The sequence below is a fragment of the Physella acuta genome, unplaced genomic scaffold, assembly GCF_028476545.2.
Source record: "Physella acuta isolate Inbredline_101_S28 unplaced genomic scaffold, ASM2847654v3 ptg000050l, whole genome shotgun sequence".
In the NCBI taxonomy this organism is placed as follows: Eukaryota; Metazoa; Mollusca; class Gastropoda; family Physidae; genus Physella; species Physella acuta.
Window position 1 is genome coordinate 572864 of NW_026731570.1, and position 19129 is coordinate 591992.

The 19129-nt window shown below is 36.9% G+C and overlaps 1 pseudogene; it reads left to right on the top strand.

Moving 5' to 3' along the window:
• Window positions 1-10646: 10646 nt before the first annotated feature.
• LOC131945996 (uncharacterized) lies at window positions 10647-10821 on the top strand (annotated as a pseudogene).
• The last annotated feature ends 8308 nt before the right edge of the window (window positions 10822-19129 follow it).

Consider the following 19129-nt stretch of genomic DNA (forward strand, 5'->3'; position numbering starts at 1 on the left):
TAGATCTTGATCATCTAGATCTAAAACCCCTAGATCTAGAAGTTCTAGAATATTTAGATCTAGAAGAACTAGAATATCTAGATCTAGATCTAGAATCCTAATAGATATTTGTTTTAAGTTTAGGCCGAGAAAATTGTATTGTATACATTTTATAGCGTACTTAGATCTAAATCATATTTGAAGGAAATAGTTCGATTCTTTATATTCTAAACTCGGAAGATGGCGTCATTAATTCTTTGCTCTTTCCTTAGTGTAAACATTGGTAACGGCATTGTTTCGTGCGTTCTTTTTCACAACTATAAACACTTTCCGGTTGCATAATTAAAACTGTTTTACTACATTCGAATACGCCCCTTTATTCTTCTTCAAATAAAATTGTGTTTATACATTAAAAACATCTTACATATTATTTTCAACAAAACCCCATATCAAGTTCTCCATATATGCTGAAAATTCTGCGAAAATATTTTGTGGACAGAGAGAGAGAGAGATAGAGAGAGAGAGAAAGAAACAGACAGAGAGAGAGAGAAGTCGCACATGGGCTTTTATATATTAGGATATTTAGTTTCTCCCTATTTTAATGTACTTCCTATAACCTTGTCCATCCCGAATTGAAACATGCAAGTACATCGTGAATATTACAAAGAAACTAAACGAGCGAATCGCAAAACTGCAAGGAAGGGAAAACACAGCTTACGCCATTGCTTGAAGAAGTAGATTGTTTCGAAATTATTTTTTATTTTTTTATTTTATTTTTTATTTATTTTGTTGTTGTTGAAGACACGGAGAGCGATAAATTACTTAATTTCGATACATATGAAGACAATTTTATGATGAAACCAATGAAACCAATTACTTCAGCATTAGAATAAAAAAATAAAGGATAGATCTAGATAGAATTGAGAGATTTGAGCAATTCAAAACAAATGCAAGTTCTATGGTGTTCATAGTAGATTCTCTCAACACAAAAACAAATGAGATCAACATTGAGCCATTTAGAATTGATGCTGGTTCGCTTCAAATGAAATGGCTGGATTTGAAAACTAAACATTTGTGGAGTGGTAAGTTCACGGAAATCAAGAACAATTAGAAGATTTGATGTCCAGAGAAACACACTAAATTCCCACACACTAAATTCACCCACATAAATTCTCGCACACTAAACTCTCAGACTAAATTCTCTTACACTAAATTCTTCCACACTAAATTCTCTCACACTAAATTCTACCAAACTAAATTCTCTCATACTAAACTCTCCGACACTTTAAATCTCCCAAATCTAAACTCGATATAAAAATAGTCTCCTCCAAAATTACCCAAACATTCAATTCCCCCACACTAGATTCGATCAAACGCTTCCCCCACCCCCACCCCACGTGAAACTAAACATTGACACAGAATATTAGTGTTAGTCCCTAGAGTGCACCAAGGTGTAACACAGTTCACAGCGGTTTGCTGTCGTCTTCTGTTTCTGTCAAAATATCTCGCGCGTAGAACTATTTTATCAGGGGAAATGACAAACAATGTTTTTTTTATAAGGGAGGTAATGATAAAATTAAACGATAAAAAAGAAAAGAAAAAAGTATTAATATATATTGAAACAAAAACAAGTAAACAAACGTTAAAATTAATTATAAAAAATTAAATTACAAGAACAAATATTTAAAAATTTGATGATTAATAACAAAAAGTTAATTATTACTCCTAGTAATTGTTAGTTGTTAATCCAATAATTAGTAAACACTAGTATCATCCAACTATAATATAAATACCAAGAAGATTGAATAAGTGATGCTTAATGGTGTTTTTCGGCTGCGTGTTCTTATATCTGCGTATTTACTGAAGTCTCACATAATATGTTAACGCAGGGGTCGGTAAACTGCGGCTCGCGAGCCGCATGCTGCTCCTTTAATGTCATGGTGCGTCCCTCCACTTCCATGCACAATGATTAATAATTGTATAGTTTCATTTTCAAAACTCATAAAAATATTAAACTGTAAAGAAAAACAAATTTAATAGGATTAAAAAAACTCATCAGAGAACAGTGAGAATAGGTAAGGTAGAAAATATACGGGCAGCCGCTTGGGCATCAGGCCCAGCCCCACAGCCGTGCTGTAGCCAGCCCCGTGTCGACTGTTCCATTCTTGCCACTGCTGAATTGCCGACTTTTTCGAATATCGTTAAATGGGGAATGTTATTTTATTCAGAATGCATCCCTCTACCGAAGTACTTAGTTATAGTATCCTACGGTGGAGCCAGGTACTGGACTGTGGGGAACAAGTAGGGTGGAAGATAAGCACTGTGAGAACCGAAGGACAGAAGCGACCGATTCGGTTATCAAGCCTATATCCAAGTCAGTTAGTCAGAGTTGAGAGCTGCTTGGCTATGGGAGACATCTCCTAAGCCCATGGTATCCGTAGAGTAAGGAAAACCAAAGTTATTGGCTTCTAAAGTTGATTGGGATTGTCCTATAGTTATATTATTTGATAACTAACTTAACCAGAGCAGCTAGATAAAACACTTTTTTTGTGCGAAACATGTTTATCTATGAATCAAAATTAGTTCATATTTAACGGTATTTATTTCAAATAAACAATTAAATTTATTTACTCAATTCTAATCAAATACCAGAATATTGGAAAAGTAATGTTAGTGGCTCTTTAAAACTGGGAAATTTTGTAAATTGTAACTTTTGGCTCTTTCGTCTCAAAAGGTTGCCGACCCCTGCTATAGGACTATCATGAAAACAACAAAATCAAAGGGACACTTAGATGGGCATTCCCTACACTTGACAATGCTATTCAGTAACAAAGAGCCATCCATAAACACAATCCCACACAATAATAATAGCAAAATTCTCCCATACTAAATTCTCCCACACTAAATTCCCCACACACTAACTTCCCCCACACTAAAATCTCGCATACTAAACTCTCCCACGTTAAATTATCCCACACTAAATTCTCCCACACTAAATTCTCCCTCACTGAACTCTCACACAATAAAAATCTCCCAAATCTAAACATGATACACAAATAGACTCAACCAAAATCATCCAAACATTCAACTACACCTTACTTGATTCCATCACACACTCCCCCCCCCCCCTGCAGAACATTGGTGTTAGTCCCAAGAGTGCACCAAGGTGTAACACAGTTCACAGCGGTTTGCTGTCGTCTTGTTCCTGTCAAAATATCTCGCGCTTAGAACTTTTTTGTCAGGGGAAAAAACAAAGAATGTGTTTTTTATGAAGGGAAATAATTATTTAATTAAACGATAAAAAGAAGTAAAAAATATATTAATATATATTGAAACAAACAAAAAATAAACACACGTTAGTATAAATTATAAAAGAAATAAAGTTACAAGAAAACTATTTAAACTTTTGGTAATTAATAAAAAATGTGAATTACAACTCCAATTAATTGTTAGCTGTTAATTTAAAAATTTAGTAGTCACTAGTATCAACCAGCTGTAATATTAATACAAAGATATTAAAATCTTCAAACAGACCCTAATTATATCTGCATATTTACTGCGTGTTCACTGAAGATTCGCATAACTATTACCATATTATTTAACTAGTTGCAATAATAATTAAAATATGATGTCACAGGCTCTAAAAAAACATCAAAGCCAAATGTAGTCGTTCGCATCGCTATGTTAACCGTTTAAAAAATGATAGAACGCGATTTTGATTCCAATCATATATGCCCTCCTTATTAGCAGCGGTTATTGACCGTTACCGCCGTATAATTTTTATTTTAATTTTTTACTTGTTTTTGTTAATCTTATATTGAGTTTAAGGTGAGCTTACAAAATTTTACTTAAAATAGTAAAACATTGAGACTAACTCTGTTTTTAGTGGGATTATCTTCATTTTTTATTAAGCTTTCTAACTAACATACTTATTTTAGGTTTAACCGTTTAGCAGACTATGCAAAATGTCTCACAAACTAGGTACCTTATTAGCGGTATCAATACCGCATTTTTATGTTTCTCCATTTTATAGGAATTATTTCACCAACTTTTATACATTTTTTTTCTTAAAGAATGTTAATAATTAAACTAGTAAATGAGTAGATTCAAAGATAACAAATTAACCATTTTAAAATAGTAAAAATTGTATGAGTTAGCTAATATGTTGCGGCCTATACTACGTGCTACTAATGATTGAATTAGGTATACGATAACGCAACACAAAGTTGAAATTAAGTTATACATAGAATGATCTATCTATCTATATACTACTAAAAGTCAACTTTGTTTACATGTTTGAATATTTATTTGTTTGCCTGATCGAAAATTGTGATATGTTCGACTCTATCTGGAAAGCTGTAAAATGGTATGCAGGTAGAGAATAATTTTTTAATGCAGACAGACTGTTGATCACAAATTTATTTAAAGACGTTAATTAATTTATTGATTTATTCCTACGCAGAATAACCCATTTTTTTTTAAAATGTTAGAACCTTGACTAAACTTTGTGGGAATAGTGACGTCACAGGTTTTTGTTTACTCTTTAGTACAATAAAATGGCGGCGTCTATTGAAGAAAATTGTGTTCCCATTCAAAAGTTTAACGCGTTCTAAATCTAATTTTCTGTCGGTCATAACTTTAACAATACGTCCGTTTGCTGTATTTATTACGTTCCAACACTTATATCAATTTTCAACTGTCTTTTTCATTTAGTTTTACGATAAATTTCTCTAGATCTAAAGATCAGCTATCGAAGGAAATTTATGAATCTAGCCTAGATCTAGATCTAGCCTAGACTAGATGTAGGTCACTAGATTCAATGTAAATTCTACATCTAGAATCTATTTCAGGCCTTAATTATTTTATATAAATCTTTGTTTGGCTTATTTAAGATAAAATTTAATTTGAAAGTTAGTACTACTAGACTTATTTTTAGATCTAGATCTAGAATCTATACGCGTAAATCAAGTTGCATAAGGAGACACATAGTATAGTATAAAAATTCACTTGTGACGTCACGAGTAAATAGCTAAAATGGTAGCGTAGTCAGCTCTCATGCAGGAGGCACGGGTTCTAGACCAATATGTCAATGAAATTTTTTTTTTCAATTTTTTTTTTTTAGATGTGAATGATAACGTTGCCTATCTGAACTTGGCAAGATACAGGGCAGGTGAAGTAGAGTTCATCTGTTTCTTTGTCCTAAGCATATGAAAGGATAGTGTGGTCAGATACATGCTCGGCTGGAATTGTTTTTTAAACGATAAAAACATGTTGTCTGAGACTTGGCAGGACACTGGGCAGGTGAAGTAGAGTTGAGTAGGTCACCTGTGACGTCAGTTTATGAAGGGATAGTCCGAAATCGGTGTTTTCGGTGTTTTTAAAAGATAAAAAACATATATTTGAATGTGGGGTCTGTTTTTTGTGACGATAAGTGACACTGCAGTAGCGTACCGAGGTCGGGGGGGGGGAACGGTAGGGGAGGGGAGGCGGGGGGTGGGGAGGGGAGGCGGGGGGGTGGGGAGGGGAGGCGGGGGGGGGAAGGGGGGGTGGGGAGGTGGAGGGGGGAAGGAGGGGGGGACATATGTTGGGGCGCCAAAATGGTTTGGAAAAATAAATTGATAGGTTGAGGGGGGTTCAAATCGAAAGTTTGAGTGGGGGGGGGGTGCACATCAAAAGTTTGAGGGGGGGGGGTTCAAATCGAAAACTTTGTCCCCGGGCGCCGGGAAGGGTCGCTATGCCTCTGAGTGACAGACGTGATGTTTTTTGATGGATGACCCCCGAAACCCACAGTTATCCAACGGATGACGGGTATTCTAGTATACTACTAAAAGTCAAGTTTGTTTACATGTTTGAATATTTATTTTTTTGTTTGTTTGCCTGATTGACTATTGTGATATGTTCGACTCTACCGGGACAGCTGTAAAATAGTATGTAGGTAGAGAATAATTTTTTAATGCAGACAGACTGTTAATCACAAATTTATTTAAAGACGTTAATTAATTTATTGATTTATTCATTGTTAAATTAACCGTATTTTTTTAAAAATGTTAATACTTTGAATAAACTTTGTGGGGATAGTGACGTCCCTTGATAGTGACGTCAGAGTTTTTTGTTGACTCTTTAGTACAATAAAATGGCGGCGTCTATCGAAGAAAATTGTGTTCCCATTTAAAGTTTAACGCGTTCTAAATCTAATTTTCTGTCGGTCATAACTTTAACAATACGTCCGTTTGCTGTATTTATTACGTTCCAACACTTATATCAATTTTCAACTGTCTTTTATCATTTAGTTTTACAATAAATTTCTCTAGATCTAAAGATCAGCTGTCGAAGGAAATTTATGAATCTAGCCTAGATCTAGATCTAGGTCACTAAACTCAATGTAAATTCTAAATCTAGACTTAATGTAAATTTTACATCTAGAATCTATTTCAGGCCTTAATACATCTAGAATCTATTTCAGGCCTTAATTATTTTATATAAATCTTTGTTTGGCTAATTTAAGATAAAAATTAATTTGAAAGTTACTACTTCTAGACTAGACGCTCGAAATCAAGTTGCATCAAAGTATAGTATAAAAATTCATTTGTGACGTCACGAGTAAATAGCTAAGTTTGTAGCGTAGTCCGCTCTCATGCGAGTGGTACAGGTTCTAGACCAATATGTCAATGATATTTTTTTTCAATTTTTTTTTTTTAGATGTTAATGATAAAAAATGATATTTTTTTTCAATTTTTTTTTTTTTAGATGTTAATGATAAAGTTGCCTATCTGAACTTGGCAGGATACAGGGCAGGTGAAGTAGAGTTCATCTGTTTCTTTGTCCTAACCATATGAAAGGATAGTGTGGTCAGAGACATGCTCGGCTGGAATCGTTTTTTAAACGATAAAAACATGTTGTCTGAGACTTGGCGGGACACTGGGCAGGTGAAGTAGAGTTGAGTAGGTCACATGTGACGTCAGTATATGAAGGGATAGTCCGAAATCGGTGTTTTCGGTGTTTTTAAAAGATAAGAAACATATTTTTGAATGTGGGCTCTGTTTTTGTGACGATAAGTGACACTGCAGTAGCGTAGCGAGGAGGGGGGGGGGGCGGGTGGGGAGGCGGGGGGGGGGGGGGGTGGGAAGGGGAGGCGGGGGGGGGGGGGGGGGAGGGGAGGCGGGGGGGGGGAGGGGAGGCGGGGGGGGAGGGGAGGCGGGGGGGGGGGGAAGGGGGGCGCCAAAATGGTTTGGAAAAATAAATTGAAAGGTTGAGGGGGGTTCAAATCGAAAGTTTGAGTGGGGGGGGGAGGGGGTGCACATCAAAAGTTTGAGGGGGGGGGGGGTTGAAAATCGAAATCTTGGGGGGGGGGGGGGTTAAAATCGAAAAGTTTGTCCCCGGGCGCCGGGAAGGCTCGCTATGCCTCTGAGTGACAGACGTGATGTTTTTTGATGGATGACCCCCGAAACCCACAGTTATCCAAGGGATGACGGGTATTCTAGTTTACAACTAAAAATAATGACACCAAGGTTGATTTTAGTAAGACTGTACTATTTTTAGTTTAATTTTTTAAAAACGAAAATCATCTTTTTCGTCATGCATTATAGATCTAGTAGAGCAGGGGTCTCCAAACTACGGCCCGCGAAGTCCTCTCATCCGGCCCGCGGAGATGATTTTGTCCAAGGAAAAATAGTTTGTTGGTGATGATGAGGAACTTTGCGCAGAAAAATCAAAGACATGCCTGTTAGAATCTGGCCCCCGAACTGAAATTCAATAGTTAATGCGGCCCTCAGACTGAAAAGTTTGGAGACCCCTGTAGTAGAGGATTAAATCTAAAAATTGAGAAAAGCGGTATCGCTAATATTTCGTCGCTATATCCGTTGGGATTTAGATCAATTAAAAAAAGAAAACTTTCAGACTTAATTTGAATTTAGTGTGAGTCGGTACATTTTTTATATTATTTTCACAAATGTTTTTACTTTCTTCTTCATACGTTTAAAAGCTGTAAAACCCGACTAAAAAATAGAACTCGTAGGCCTAAGTGTTAGCGATATCGATACTACCTTTCTCCGCTTTTGTATTCCGTTATATTTGTATTATATTATAAGGCCATTATGTCTATTTAAAATATAAAATAAAGATATATCTAAGCTGTCTTAAACATTATAAGCCAAAGGTGGATATTATTAATTGAACAGTGGTTGATTACATTCTTAAATTCACCAAGTAGACTGTGCGGGATCCAAAATGTTATTAAAAATATAAGAAATATTAGTTAAAAACACAACATTTTACGAGTGCGGTCATTCTATTGTAACAAGCTGAATGTGTACACTGATAGTCTTCATTTATTTCATATCCCATTAGTTTATCTTGCTAAAGAATAAAACAAACCCTTGTAAACAAAGGCCTATATTTATTTGCTTGTTACCCACACACTCAAATAACGATTCTATAAGAAGATGGGGGGGGGGGGGGGGGGGGTAGGCGGACTTTCTGACTTAAAGACCTTTGACTCGGTTGCAAATTAAGTTGCTTCTTTTTGAATACTACATCTAATAAACCGAGAGCACCATAGCACTTTATAAATTTAGCTCAACAACGATTTTTGCTAGGTCATCTATAATTAATAGGTACGTCATCCCAAAAATTACCTATATAGCCACGGCTAAAACAACCCCAAAGCCAATAATTAAACATCTGAATAAAATCATTAGAGAGTACATATTTCAGACCACAATTACAAACATTAGTCACAACACGCTAGTACAAAACTAACTTCATGGAGGAATAAACCTGCACGATATACAGACCAAAATCAATACATTCAGACTAACACACATTAGCAGAATAATTTGTCAACCAAACTTTCACCCTTTAGTTTACTGCTATATAGGCATTCAGCTCATCACACTTACAAAAATCAATAACACAACTCCAAATTACAAAAACATAGTCCCTTTTACACAGAATGCTTACAAATATTAAACAACTACGAAAAAATTGTACACGAAAAATCACAAAACATTTACAAAAAGTTAGTTCAAAAACTCTCAACCCCACTATACAACAGAATTCAATGGCGTAGGAAATACGCTCTAACAGACACAATAGACACCTTCAGGAACCTACACCTCAAAACCATCACACCCAAGGTGTCACACACTTCACAGCGGTTTGCTGTCGTCTTCTGTTTCTGTCATAATATCTCGTGCGTAGAACTTTTTTGTCAGGGGAAAAAAACAAACATATTTTTTTGCAAGGGAGGTAATTATAAAATTAAACAATAAAAAAAAAAGAAAAAAGATTTAATACATATTGAAAGAAAAACCAAGTAAACAAACTTTAGTATTAATTATAAAATATTAAACCTCAAGAAAAATATCTAAAACATTTGGTGATTAATAACAAAATGTTAAATCACAGCTCCTAGTAATTGTTAGTTGCTAATCCAATTATAAGTAGTCAATAGTATCAACCAGCTGTAATATTAATACCAAGAAAACAAATGTTACATGTATTTAGTGTAGCCTCGTCATATATTTTTTTAAATACCCGGCTGCCGGGGCCGAGAGGCGGTCAATCGAACTACCATCAAGCAATCAATTGCAACGACCGCTGTGGGTTTGCGCCTACATATCCCTCGAAATGCACATGTACTCGAGATGAGTCACCCAGTACTTGTATTGGGTGGTTCAAATGTACGAGTGGCTAACTTTTCAATCTTTTATTTTTCAGCCTGACGACACCCACCTAGGAGAAATCTTAGATGAAAGGTCCGTCACATTCGCCAGCCAATCGAACTCATCTACAACGTCAAACACAACTACCTCGCTCCCAACAAACTCACTACCACTCTGACGACACCCACCTAGGAGAAATCCTAGGTGGGAGGTCCGTCACATTCGCCAGCCAATCGACTCATCTACAAGGTCAAACACAACTACCTCGCTCCCAACAAACTCACTACCACTCTGACGACACCCACCTAGGAGATATCTTAGGTGGGAGGCTTCCGTCAAACACTAGCAAATCAACTAACCATATCTCAAAGACCAGCTACTCAATCTTACCTAAAATAAACAATCGTCAACAGCTTCACTTCGCCCACTTCAACTACTACACCAAGCTCAAAACCCTCGACTCAGCAACATCAGCAAAACTTCACTCTCCAACGTCATTTCGCCCAACTCAATTACTCGGCTACGTCACAACTTCACTCTTCTTCAAAACCACAATGAACAATATTTCAAAGCAACTCACTTCGAACGATCTCTCAACCAACCTAGGAAAAACCATACTTCAACGCAAGGACACTACCTCAACCACCCTCTCCAAGTTCTACACCATTCGATCAACTCCACCATCAACGACAAGACACCAAACTCGCTCTCTCAAAGTACAACTACCAACTAAGAATCAACCACTACCCAACAAAGATTGTATCACTCGCAAGAAGCAAGGCCAAAGGACGATAAGCGATCATGTTTTGTCATGTACTTTATGTTATTTTAAAAGAAACCAAGAAACCGGAAGTGAAAACAAGTGAATCAAGGAAACAGGAAAATATGGAAAATACGACAAGCAAGGATTAAACTGTTTAAATATGTATAATATTTCATGTATGTATATTCTCATGTAACCTACGCTTGCTGCCTCCCCGTTCGTAGGGTAGACAGCAAGTGAGGAAGTCTATTAAACATTAAAAAAAAGTATCTGTTCTTATCAGCTTAATATCTGATACGTGGCTCATTGAGTCACTACGATATTAAACTGATTTTTGGTACTCGGCGGGATGCCCGGGGCTGGTTTCTCTTCACATCGAGTAAATCTTTCGCCTTTTACTAAAGATTTCCAATCATGTCATCTCCTAGAGAACTGACTTATGCAAATATAGTCAACATCACCACAGGGGTTGCGCCCTCGGATGTTCCCCCTGGGTCGAGAGACTTGGGGAGGAGCCACCCGGACTACGGTTCGGGTGGCTTAATGAAATGCAGGGCCCAACCCTTTTCAGCCACAACCGCCATCCTGAACTTTCCTGATCAAGAATGTCCGGAACTCTACACTGCTGATTCGCCAACCATTCAAGTAACCATCCACTCAACAGGACAACCCAACCTGAGAGGACACATCCTACGTCAGCTTATTAGCGACCAACAAATCCTGCTCCTCAATTATGGAAGAGCAGATACGTGGTATTTCTCTTCGATCACCTTTGACGTCACCAAGCTTCACAATACCCACAAAACATACGGCCCCTACACACTATACTTCTCACTACACGAAAAAGACAAAATAAACGGTACCCTTAGATGGGTCCCACCCACACTCAGCGATCACACACTCATACAAGCACTACAGCCTTACAGCAACAAACAACCAATCATAAACACAATTCCTCACACCAATAACCGCAACTTTTCCATATACACTGACAATCCAGCAACCATCCCCCACTACATACAAATAAACTACAAAAACAAATCACTCAACATTCTAATAGCCATCAAAGACAGAAAGCAAGCCTGCCAAACCTGCGCATCTACCTCGCACTGGACCAATCAATGCCTTATCCTCAACCCAGAGACAATGCCCAGGAATCAACCATCAACGCAAACAGCGGCACTACCGATTCCACAACCCCCCATGCCAAGCAGTCGCCAAAATTCTCCCATCAAGGACATACCATCAAACCCCAAAACAACGCCCAAAAAGCAACCACCGATACAAAAACCGACGTCACCCGCCCAGACAGTACCAACACCACCAATCGCCAAGCCACCTCCAACAACAAGCAGCCAGCAAGAAGCGCCATTCGCCCAGCCAGCACCATCACCAAGCAACCAACAAGCATCGATCAAAAACCCGTTCATCCCAGCCAAGTCGCCAAGTATACCAACAACACCTAGCAATCAAACATGCGCAGCAAGGTCAGAACCAGACAAACCATCTGCATCAACAGCCCTAGAAACGAACACTCTGCTCTCGTTCTCGTTCTAAGATATGGACATTACTACAACTTTCAAAAGGAAGAAGGAAGATAGTCCTACAGAAGGAAAGAAAATAACAAAAAGTTAAAAATTATCTCATGACTTAAATCACTGCAGGTTCGCTTAGAACAATGTAAATCACCCAGGGACAGGGAAAAGCACGAACTAAGTATCCACTACAGATACTTACAGTGTGATCTTTGTGCAGACAAAGGGTACTACCCAGACATATACACACACTTTGCAGAAAACCATCAAGAAGAAACGATGTATGACTGTAGAGATTGTAACTTATCCCTCCCACTAGAGAGCATGAGGGCACATACAAGTGTACACCATAAGGAAAAATAGGTATCTTAGACGTTTTGTAAACGCTTATGTATAATTGAATGCATGCCATGTATTGAACTATTTTAATATTTCATGTATATAATCATGCAACCTTCTCTTACTGCCTCCCTGCGAAGGGTAGACAGTAAGTAAGGAAATCTATTAAACGCCATAAAAAAAAAATGTGTTACCATTTGTTAGATAAATGTGTGTATATAAATAAATCTATGGTGGGTGTGATTGGGTTTACTGTGGGTAAGTTGAGTGGGGGGTGCTTAGATGAGTGGGGGTGGGGGGGGGGTGTCATTCTGGGTGTGGTTTAATCGACCACCGGATCGTGTGACAACGTAGCGGATTGCGTCATTTGTAAAAGGTACTTTTTTATTTCTTCATCTAAGACTAAATAGTAGGGAAAAAAGCATTATTAACGAGCTTTCACAAGCGTTAAATTACAAAAGTAAGAGTACACTTTTTAATCTATAATACTAAACACAAAGCTTTCTACTGCTAGTCCGAATGTCTCGAGTTCCGGGCTCTGTTCTGTTGGGCTCCGTGAGTTCACCCAGCTCTGATGGGTACCTGACGCACCTTAAGTAACTAAGGCGGATAGGCTTAGTACTGACCACATTATCTCCCTGTATGTCGAGGTGATTGAAACACGATCTTGAATTTATCTGCCATTTGTGTATTGGGCACGAAGGGGAAAAGATTATGAAGATAAGTTAAATAAAAAGCGCGGGTCGATCAGTGGCGGAACTAGAAAAAAGGGGCCTCCCCGCAAAATATTTTTTTAGCCCCCCCCCCCCATATAAATATAGAGGCCTATATATGTGTGTATGTATATATATATATATATATATATATATATATATATATATATATATATATATATATATATATATATATATATATATATATATATATATATATATATATGTATATATATATATATATATATATATATATATATATATATATATATATATATGTATTTTTTTTTTTTTTTTTTTTTTTGTTGCCGTCTGGCGTTTAATAGATTTTCTCACTTGCTGTCTTCCTGCGCGAACAGGGAGGCAGCAAGAGTAGGTTGCATGATTATATACATACATGAAATATTATACATATTTAGACAATTTAATCCTTGCTTGTCGTATTTCCATATTTTCCTGTTTCCTTGATTCACTTGTTTTCACTTCCGGTTTCTTGGTTTCTTTTAAAATAACATAAAGTACATGACAACATGATCGCTTCTCTGTTTTTGGCCGTGCTTCTTGTGATTAATACACTCTTGGTTTGATAATGGTTGATTCTTAGTTGGTAGTTGTACTTGGTGAGAGTGAGTTTGGTGTCTTGTCGTTGATGGTGGAGTTGGTCGAATGGTGTAGAACTTGGAGAGGGTGGTTGAGGTAGTGTCCTTGCGTTGAGATGAGGTGTGATGTGCTTGGTGGAAGGGCAAGTTTCGTATATTGTTGTTGGTAGTAGAGTTGTTCGATGAAGTGAAGCTTGGAGAAAATAGTTGAGTTGGGGGGTTCTTGTGTTAAGACATCTTTCGAAGTGAGTTGCTTTGAAATATTGTTCATTGTGGTTTTGAAGAGGAGTAAGGTTGTGACGTAGTCGAGTAATTGAGTTGGGCGAGGTGACGTTGAAGGATGAAGTTTTGCTGATGTTGCTGAGTCGAGGATTTTGGGCTTGGTGAAGTAGTTGAAGTGGGCGAAGTGAAGCTGTTGGCGATTGTTTATTTTAGTTAAGTTGAGTAGTTGGTCTTGAGAGATGTTTAGTTGATTTGCTAGTATTTGACGGAAGCCTCCCACCTAAGATTTCTCCTAGGTGGGTGTCGTCAGAGTGGTAGTGAGCGAGGTAGTTTTGTTTGACGTAGTAGATGAGTTCGATTGCTGGCGAATGTGACAGACCTCCCACCTAAGATTTCTCCTAGATAGGTGTCGTCAGGCTGAAAAATAGAAGATTGAAAAGTTAGCCACTCGTACATTTGAAGCCACCCAATACAAGTACTGGGTGACTCATCTCGAGGGCATGTGCGCTTCGAGGGATGTGTGGGAGCAACCACACAGCGGTCGTTGGCGAGATTTGCAAATGATTGCGTGAGTTGTGTAGTAGCTCCATAACAGATACTACACCTTGATCTTGGCAAAAAGCCGAAAAGTTTCACGCAAAATAAAAATTAATCTAAACAGCACACGATATCCTTAAAGCAAAGCTTGAAGAGTTTTCTCGGTATTAATATTAAAGTTGGTTGATATAAGTAACTTCTAATTATTCGATTAACAACTAACAATTACTAGGAGTTGTAATTGACATTTTGTTATTAATCACCAAAGGTTTTAAATACGTTTTTTGTATATTAATTTTCTATAATTTATACTAATGTTTGCTTACTTGTTTATGCTTAAAAATATATTATTATTATTTTCCATTTCTTTTTATCGTTTTATTTTATGATTACCTCCCTTGAAAAAACTCAATATTTATTTTCTCCCTTAACAAAAAAGTTTCACGCGCGAGATATTTTGACTCAAGCAAAAAACGAGGGGCAAACCGCTGTTAACTGTGTTACACCATGGTGCACTCTCGTGACTAACACTAATATTCTGTGTCAGCTTTTAGTTCCATGTGGGGTGGGGGGGGGGGGGGGGAGGGAGGAGGTGTGTGATGGAATCTAGTGAGGGGGAATTGAATGTTTGGGTGATTTTGGTAAAGACTATTTTTGTATCGAGTTTAGCTTTGGGAGATTTTTAGTGTGAGAGAGTTTAATGTGGGAAAATTTAGTGTGAGAAAATGTAAGGTGAGAGAATTTAGTATGGGAAAATTAAATATGGGAGAATTTAGTGGAGAGTTTAATGCGACGGAATTTAGTGAGTGATAATTTAGTGTAGAAGAATTTAGTGTAGGATAATTTAGAGTGGGAGAATTAAATGTGGGAGAATTTAGTGTGGGAAAATTTAGTGTGGGTGAATTTAGTGCGGGAGGAATTAGTGTGGAAGAATTTAGTGTGTGTTACGGGTCATTTGAGGTCAGGTTAGAATAGGGTAGAATAGTCTCGAACTTAGGGGGGGGGGGGGGAGTGCGTGTGTGAGCTGAGTTCACTCTACTGTGTAGTAACCCCGTGTGTTATGTCTTGTAATCCCAAGGTCGAATGCGGGTATAAAAGGGCGAGCGAACGATTGTAGGGGGTCAGAGGTTAGTTGCTAGCGATTAGGACGAGGGCTACTCTTGAATGTATTTATTTGAGACGGAATAAAAGTAGTGAAGGTAGCCACGAAGCTTTGTTGTTTATCTGAAACTAACCCGAACGTAACAGTGTGGGATAATTTAGTGTGGGCGAAATGATTGTGTTGTGTTGTAGTGTTGGCAAGGCAGATGATTTTTCCTTACATACGAGATTCGGCAAGCGGCCGGTGCGTGTTTTGTCGTGCCACATAAGGGTCATATAGATCTCCTACCGTTCAGTTGTAGTAAGAGGGTGTAAATTTCCCCACCAATTTCAAGATTGATGTAGTGTAGCAAGTCCTTAAATGAAGCGTTTGTTCACAAGTCGACTGCCCACTTATCACTTTTTCCGATCTTAATGATTGAGATTATTAAATCTGGTTCAGATTTTTGGGTCATAATTTTATTGATCATGTTCTGTATAATGGTGGTAGGAAAAAAAAAAAAAAAAAAAAAAAAAAAATATATATATACATATATATATATATATATATATATATATATATATATATATATATATATATATATATATATATATATATATATATATTTATTTATTTTTTTTTTTTTTTTTTATTTTTTTTTTTGTGACATTTGTATTAGTAAGAGCCATTTATGAAGGATACATTTCTAGAAAACAACAAAGTACGATACAGCGATTTCTTTCAGTTTGAACACCCTTGTATCAAATTCAATTTATTACATTCACTGTTCTGTCTTCGGTTTTTTTCTTTTGTAGTCCATCTTATAGTTAAATATATGCTAAATATTATTTAGCAGCACATCTGAAACACGTGTAGCATTTGAAAAATAAGATATTTATATAAACAAGTTAATTAAAAAAGTCTAGTGACATTTGTGCGCAATTTCCTTATGTTATCTAAAAATAGCTCTGACGTATAATGTTGGGGTGCGTTCAAGCTAGAAGAACAATCGGTTTGTAGGTGTTTATGTAATTTTAAAATTTGTGACCGAACGAGAGAATATTTTTGAAAACTTTCTTCGGCAATATTGTTCTAAATTATGACAGGAATCGATTGGTACATGTTTCAAGTCGCTAAGTGGTCTGGTTGCCGAGATATGGGCCAAAAACTGCTTTTTTTCGAGATTTTTTGGCTTTTCTGGGAAATCCATGAAAGAAACCCGGAATTTTTATGGCCTATGTTCATCCTCGTAACTTGCTTAACATAATTGCTTTTGGAACTAGTCATCGATATTGCTTCGTTGAGGAGGAGATACGACTTAAAGCTGCGGAAACACATTCATCCATCCATCCATCCATCCATCCAGAAATGACGGGTTAATAAACGCAATTCTCCAGAATGGAAATTGCGCTAAAAACTTCTACTAACTAAACGGTAAGATTAATAAATTTATTTCAAGATGATGTAAGAGATAAAATATAAAAAAATGTATGACATATTCAAATGTAAAAAGCACACAATAAAACCCATACGTTGTAGTTTTATTTCACGTATCAAGTCACAGAGAGACAGACAGACGTAAAAAGCCAATTACAAAGTAATAACGATTATAGAAAAAAGCTTTGTTATAACAAAAACTTGTATAAATCATCTCCAGTTCGCACCCCAGATACATGAGACATACGAAATAGAGTCCACTAATTTAAATTATCTCAGGATATATATGAGGGGGGAGGGGTAGTGTGTTCAGCATTATGCCCAGCCGCTGTTACTTTGCCTAACGCTAATAAGTGGAGTGGCGTGGTCTAGCGGCAGAACGCACGCTTGACGCCCTGGATGTCTCGGCTTCTTTACTTTTTATTATATTCATGCAAGAAAACGCTGGCTTGCATGAATATGTTAACCCGAAGATCGTCAGCACTCCAGATATCAACTTCTTCACCTCACTTTATTATCCTGGGAGACTATTCCATGCGTCACATATTAGTGCCTCAACTCGCAGCATATCTTTTAGAGTCGTCCTTTTGTGCAGCGTAACGTGCATGTTTTACTGGACCTACAATTCTCCTAACTTGCTCGTGATTTCCGTGAACTTACCGCTTCACAAATGTTAGGTTGTCAAATCCAGGAACCTATTCATAACGTTTGAGATCGTAGAAATCTCCGGAAGACCTTCAGAACTGACCGGTCCGAATTTTCCCTACATCACATCAATCTCTCTAAAAACGGGCTATAAACAACAAACAACATTCAACAACAGCAACAACAATTTCTCTAAAATTAGCTACTATGTAAACGTAAGCACTACACATATCAGCCAATCACTAGTTAATTAAGATTCTCAATGTTTTTGAAAACCTAAGCGAAGCTATGCAGCAAGCCTAGTTCTAATAGAATGGCGAGTGTTTAATGTTTATATTTATTATTATGTCGTTCATTACCGAGTATTGCAGAAAAGCATTTTAATGAGTTCTGAAAATAAGATAATTATTAATTTGTGTGCATGGAGCCGTAGGTTGCCGACCCTGATCCATTACATTTATTTATTTTTAATCTAATATAAAAAGTTCAATACTTTTTTTTTTAATTTGCAATTTAAAACAAGTACATTAACATCAGCAAATTAAACATACTTGAATTCATACATAAACAAAATTAAACGATATTTTTTTTAGTCCCTTTTTGACAGGACTTATTTCTGGGAGGGGTACATTTGTGGGTGGGGGGAAGGGTAGTGACCCAGGGGTCGGCAACCTTTTGAAGCGGAAGAGCCAAAAGTTACAATTTTCAAAATTTCCCTGGTTTTAAAGAGCCACTAAAAATTTTTTTTTAATTTCAAATATTTTTTTTATTAAGATTATTAGTATTTGTGCAAGGAGCGGGAGAGCCGAAACTTGATATCAAGGGAGCCGCATGCGGCTCGAGAGCCGCAGGTTTCCGACCCGTGGGGTAGTCCATTACATTTGCCTGCTAATAAAAAAATAATTCGCAGACATAAGTTCTAAATTTATGTTATTTCTCATGGTAACCCTACATCTTACTTCTTGGTATTAATATAACAGCTGGATGATACTAGTTACATTTAAATATTGTTGTTAGATTGACATCAACAATTACTGGGAGTTGTAATAACCATCGTGTAAAAAATCATCAAATGTTTAGATTATTTTTTTTACATTTATGTTTCTATAATTAATATAAATGTCTGTTTATTTGTTCTTATTTTTGAATGGTTTACTACATTTTCCTCTTACTTTTATTGTTTAATTATAAAATTACCTCCCTTGAAAAAAAAACATTGTTTGTTTTCTCCCCTGACAATAATGTTCCACACGCGAGATACTTTCAAACAAACAAAAGACGCCAGCAAACCGCTGTGAATTGTCTTACACCTTGGTGCACTCTCGGGACTAACACTAATAATCTGTGTCAATATTTAGTTTCACGTGGGGGGGGGGAGGTGTGTGATGGAATCTACTATGGCGGAGTTGAATGTTTGGGCAATTTTGGTGTATCGAGTTTAGATTTGTGAGATTTTAAGTGTGGGAGCATTTAGTGTGGGAAAATTTAGTGTGAGAAAATTTTGTCTGGCAGAATTTACTGTGAGATAATTTAGTGTGGAAGAATTTAGTGTAGGATATTTTAGTGTGAGATATTCATTGTGGGAGTATTAATGCTGGAGAATTTAGTGTGGAAAAA